General features: G+C 41.6%; 1 pseudogene; it reads left to right on the forward strand.

The window, feature by feature from the left end:
* The first annotated feature begins 4,560 nt into the window (after positions 1-4,560).
* On the forward strand, positions 4,561-5,763 carry LOC100427348 (nuclear distribution protein nudE-like 1 pseudogene; annotated as a pseudogene).

Here is a 5,763-nt window from a genome sequence, read left to right on the forward strand (position 1 = left end):
CTAAAGAAGTACTGAGAGGGAAATTTATAGCTATAAATGCCTTCATTACAAAATAAAACTCTCAAATCAATAACCTAAACTTCAACCTTAAGACACTGGAAAAAGAAGAGCAAACTAAACCTTAAGGAAGCAGATAGAAGGAAAAATAGAGATTAGAGTGGAAATTAATTAAATATAATATATAGAAATACATAGAAAAATAGAGATAAACAATAACAGCAAAAGTTGGTTCTTTGAAAATTAACAAAATTCACAAACCTCTAGTTAGATTGATCACAAAAAAGAAGGAAGAATCAAATTCCTAAAATCAGAAATGAAAGAAGATACAATATTTCCAACCTGATAGAAATAAAATGGACTTGACTAGGCGTGGTGACTCACGCCTGTAATCCCAGCACTTCAGGAGGCCAAGGCAGGCAGATCACCTGAGGTCAGGAGTTCGAGACCAGACTGACCAACGTGGTGATACCCCATCTCTGCTAAAAATACAAAAATTATCTGGGTGTGGTGGTGCACACCTGTAATCCTAACTACTCAGGAGGCTGAGGCAGGAGAATCACTTGAACCTGGGAGTTGGAGGTTGCAGTGAGCCAAGATCCTGCCATTGCACTCCAGCCTAGGTGACAACAGCGAAACTGTGACTCAGAAATAAATAAATAAATAAACAAACAAACAAATAAATAATTAGAAAGGGATACTATAGACAATTCTATGCCAACAAATCAGATAAACTCAATGAAAATAACATTTTTATGAAGACACAAACTACTGATACTGACACAAGAAGATATTAAAAACCTCAATAGGCATGTAACACTTAGGGGGATTGAAGAGGTAATTTTAAATTTTGCCACAAAGAAAATCATAGGCCCAAGCGGGGCATGGTGGCTCACGCCTGTAATCCCAGCACTTTGGGAGGCTGAGGCAGGTGGATCATTTGAGGTCAGGAGTTCGAGACCAGCCTGACCAACTTGGTGAAACCCCATCTCTACTAAAAATACAGAAAATTAGCTTGGCATGGTGGTGACCGCCTGTAATCCCAGCTACTCAGGATGCTGAGGAAGGAGAATTGTTTGAACCTGGGAGGCGAAGATTGCATGCAGTGAGCTGAGATTGCACCACCGCACTCCAGCCTGGGTTGGGGTAAAAAAACAAAATCATAGGCCCAGATGGTTTCACTAGTAAATTTATTTTCATATAGTTAAAAACAAATGTTTTTGAGACAGAGTATCACTCTGCTGCCCAGGCTGGAGTGCAGGGGTGCCATCTCAACTGACTGCAACCTCTGCCTCTCGGGTTCAAGCAATGCTGATGCCTCAGCCTCCCAAGTAGCTGGGATTACAGGCACCCACCACCATGCCCGACTAATTTTTGTATTTTTTGTAGAGATGGGATTTCTCCATGTTGACCAGGCTGGTCTCAAATTCCTGGCCTCAAGTAATCTCCCTGCCTTGGCCTCCCAAAGTGCTAAGATTACAGACATGACCCACTGTGCTCAGCCTAAAAAGATTATTATTTTTTTTGAAACAGAGTCTCACTCTATTGCCCAGGCTGGAGTGCAGTGGCATGATCTCGGCTCACTGCAACCCCCAACTCCCAGGTTCAAGTGATTCTCCTGCCTCAGCCTCCTGAGTAGTTAGGATTACAGGTGTGCACCACCACGCCCAGATAATTTTTGTATTTTTAGCAGAGACAGAGTTTCACTATGTTGGCCAGGCTGGTCTCAAACTCCTGACCTCAGGCGATCTTCCCTCCTTGGCCTCCCAAAGTGCTTGGATTACAGAAGTGAGCCACTGTGCCTGGCCCAAAAGATTTTTTTAAAAAGAATTAGTATTTATTCTTTACATGTACTTTCAAATATTGGAATAGAAAGAATCATCACTTCACAATTCATTCTATGAAGACAGAATTACCAAGACATCAGACAAGAAAATCAAAGGAAAAAAATTACAGACCAATATGACTGATGAGTACAGACACAATAATCTTCAGCAAACTACTAGCAAAATAAATTCATTAACATATAAAATGGATTCTATAACATGGCTAAGTTGTATTTATCCAAGGAATCCAAGGTTGGCTTAATATCTAAAAATTATTATGCTACATAAAAATCAATAGAATAAGGGACATAAACATGATCATCTCAATAGAAACAAAAAAGCACATTTGACAAAATCCAACAAGCTTTCATGATAAAAACACTTAATAGATTAGGAATAGAAGGGAACTTACTCAACTCGGTAAAGAGCATCTATGAAAATTCCACATATGTTTTAAGTTTTACTTAAAAGAAAAAGACTGAATGCTTTCTCCCTACAATCAGGAACAAGACAAAAGTACTACTTCTATTCAATATTGTACTGAAGATTCTAGCAAGAACAGCTGGATAAATAAAAGAAGCAAAAGGCATACAGAAATGAAAGGAAGAAATAAAACTATCTTTATTTGCCAAAGACATGATATTGTATATAAAAAAATCTGGCCAGGCACAGTGGCTCACGCCTGTAATCCCAGCACTTTGGGAGGCTGAGGTGGGTGGATCACTTGAGGTCAGGAGTTCAAGACCGGCCTGACCAACATGGTGAAACTCCATTTCTACTAAAATTCCAAAAAATAAATAAATAAAAATTAACTGGGCGTGATGGTGCACACCTGTAACCCCAGCACTTTGGGAGGCCAAGGTGGTCGGATTGCCTGAGGTTGGGAGTTCAAGGCCAGGCTGACCAACATGGAGAAACCCCGTCTCTACTAAAAATACAAAATTATCTGGGCGTGGTGGCACATGCCTGTAATCCCAGCTACTTGGGAGGCTGAGGCAGGAGAATTGCTTGAACTGGGAGGTGGAGGTTGCAGTGAGCCAACATGGCACCATTGCACTCCAGCCTGGGCAACAAGAGAGAAACTCCATCTCAAAAAAAAAAGAAAAGAAAAAAGAAGAAGTCTTAGTGAATCCATGTGAGCACAGTGGCACACACCTGTAGTCCTGGCGACTTGGAAGGCTGAGGCAGGAGGATCACATGAGCCAAGGAATTCAAGGCTGTAGTGCACCATGATCACATCTGTGAATAGCCATTGTACTCCAGGCTGGGCAACATAGTGAGACCCCGTCTCTTACAAAAAAATCATAAGGAACTCACAAAAATCTGTTTTTCTTTAGAGATGGGGTCTCACTGTCATCCAGGCTGGAGTGCAGTGGCCACACTGGAGAGCAGTGGTGCGATCCCGGCTCATTGCAGCCTCAAACTCCTGGGCTCAAGTAATCCTTCTAACTCAGCCTCTTGGGTAGCTGGGATTACAGAGGTGTGCCACCATGGCCAAATAATTTTTTTACTTTTTTGTAAGGATGTGGTCTCGCTTTGTTGCCCAGGCCAGCCTTGAACGCTTCAAGCAATCCTTCCATTTTGGCCTACCAAAGTGCTGGGATTCCAGGTGTGAGCCACCACGACTGGCCTACAAAAAACTATTAGAACTAAAAAAAAAAAAAAAAAAAAAAAAAAGGCAACCAGTTTGTAAGATACAAACTCAATATACAGAAAGCAGTTATATTTCTATACACATGTAATGTACAATCCAAAAATTGAATTAAGAAGGTATCCCATTAAAAAAGCTTCAAAAACAATAAAATACTAAGGAATACATTTAACAAAAATAAATAAATAGAAATCATACTCTAAAAATTATAAAACATTGTTCAAAGAAATTAAAGATCTAAATAAAGTGAAAGGTAGATATACCCTGCTCATGTATTGGAAAGACTTAATTTCTTTTTTTTTTTTTTAAGATGGAGTCTCGCTCTATCACCAGGCTAGCATGTAGTGGCGTTATCTTGTCTCACTGCAACCTCTGCCTCCTGGCAGAGATTCTCTTCAAGCGATTCTCTTGCCTCAGCCTCCCGAGTAGCTGGAATTACAGGCATCCGCCACCATGCCTGGCTAATTTTTGTATTTTTAGTAGAGATGGAGTTTTGCCATGTTGGCCAGGCTGGCCTCGAACTCCTGACCTCAGGTGATCTTCCTGCCTTGGCCTCCCAAAGTGCTGGGATTACAGGCATGAGCCACTGCGTCTCACCCAAGATCTAATATTTTTAAGATAGCAATTCTCCTCAAATTCATCTACAGATGCAATGTAATCAGTACCAAAATCCCAGTCAGGGCTGGGGACGGTGGCTCACCCCTGTTATCTCAGCAATTTGGGAGGCCGCAGGTGAGAGGATTGCTTGAGGCCAGGAGTTTGAGACCAGCCTGGGCAACAAAATGAGACCCCAATTTCTGCAAGAAATACACACACATTAAAAAACAAACAAACAAACAAAAAAAACCTCAGTCAACTTTTTTTTCCCAGAAATTTATTTGCTGATTTTAAAATTCATATGAAAATTCAAGGGACCCAGAATAGCTAAACGACCTCAAGAAAGAGGAACAGAATGGAGTGGAGCTCAGAGCTGTGGAGGGGAATGAAGCTGAGCAGCTGGGTCAGCCTGGCCAAACCAGTGGAGCAGAGACATGGGTCAAGCGGTGGTGAACGTGTGCTTTTGACACATTAGACACTTTTTTGATCATGGATGATGAACATATACCCGATTTTTCAAGTCTAAAGGATGAAACTACTTATTGGAAGGAAATGTCCTTGAAGTATAAACATAGCTTCCAGGAAGCTTGAGATGAGTTAGTTGAATTTCAGGAAGGAAGCAGAGATTTAGAAGCAGACTTGGCAGCACAATTAGCACAGCCTGAACAAAGAAATAGAAACTTGCAACTTTATAGCCAAAGACTGAAATATGAAGTGGAGGCATTAAAGGAGAAACCAGAACATCAACATGCACAGAGCTACAAGCAGGTCTCAATATTAGATGATTTAAGTCAGATGTGGGCCATTGAGGTGTGGTTGCTTAAGTATGTGAGGGAGCTGGAACAGGCCAATGATGACCTGGAGCAAGCAAAAAGGGCAATAATAGTTTCACTAAAAGACTTTGGTTTTTTTGTTTGTTTGTTTGTTTGTATTTTTGGGTTTTTTTGAGACAGAGTCTTGCTCTGTTGCCCAGGCTGGAGTGCAGTGGTGAGATCTTGGCTCACTGCAACTTCCACCTCCGAGATTCACCATGTTGACCAGGCTGGTCTCGAACTCCTGACCTCAAGTAATCCACCCGCCTCAGCCTCCCAAAGTGCTGGGATTACAGGTGTGAGCCACTGCACCGGCCTTCTCTGGAAGACTAAGAACAAAGGCTAAATCAGGCCATTGAGTGAAATGCATTTTTAGAAAGTGAACTTCATGAAAAGGAATGTTGTCGGTCTCTGTACAGAGGTTAAAAGATGAAGCAAGGTATTTAAGGGCAAGAACTAGCAGTTCAGGAAAGGAAATAACTAGAAAGTTGGCTCCTACTTCTCCAACTCTAGATGGTGAAAAGATAGATTCCGCTGTCCAAGGATGACTCTTTTTGCCAGCCACTCCTGTTGGCAAAGGAAAAGAAAACAGTTTTCCTTCCCGAAAGCTACACTAAGTGGTTTTCCTACCAGTCCAGTAACTCCTTCTGCTGGGCTATCAGCATTAACCACCATGGGCGATCTCTTAGGAAAAATAGGGACTTTACGATCCTAATTAGCAGCTTGCAGAAATTTTACAAAGGACCAAACGTGAAAGTCCTGTATTTCAGGAAATGTTAACAATGTGGTGCTGAATACCAGTTGCACACCATTCTCCCAATCAGATGAAGGGCAAGAAAAAGTCACATTTCCAGCCAGGCATGGTGGCTCACACCTGTAA

This window comes from Macaca mulatta, chromosome X (assembly GCF_049350105.2).
Source record: "Macaca mulatta isolate MMU2019108-1 chromosome X, T2T-MMU8v2.0, whole genome shotgun sequence".
NCBI lineage: Eukaryota > Metazoa > Chordata > Mammalia > Primates > Cercopithecidae > Macaca > Macaca mulatta.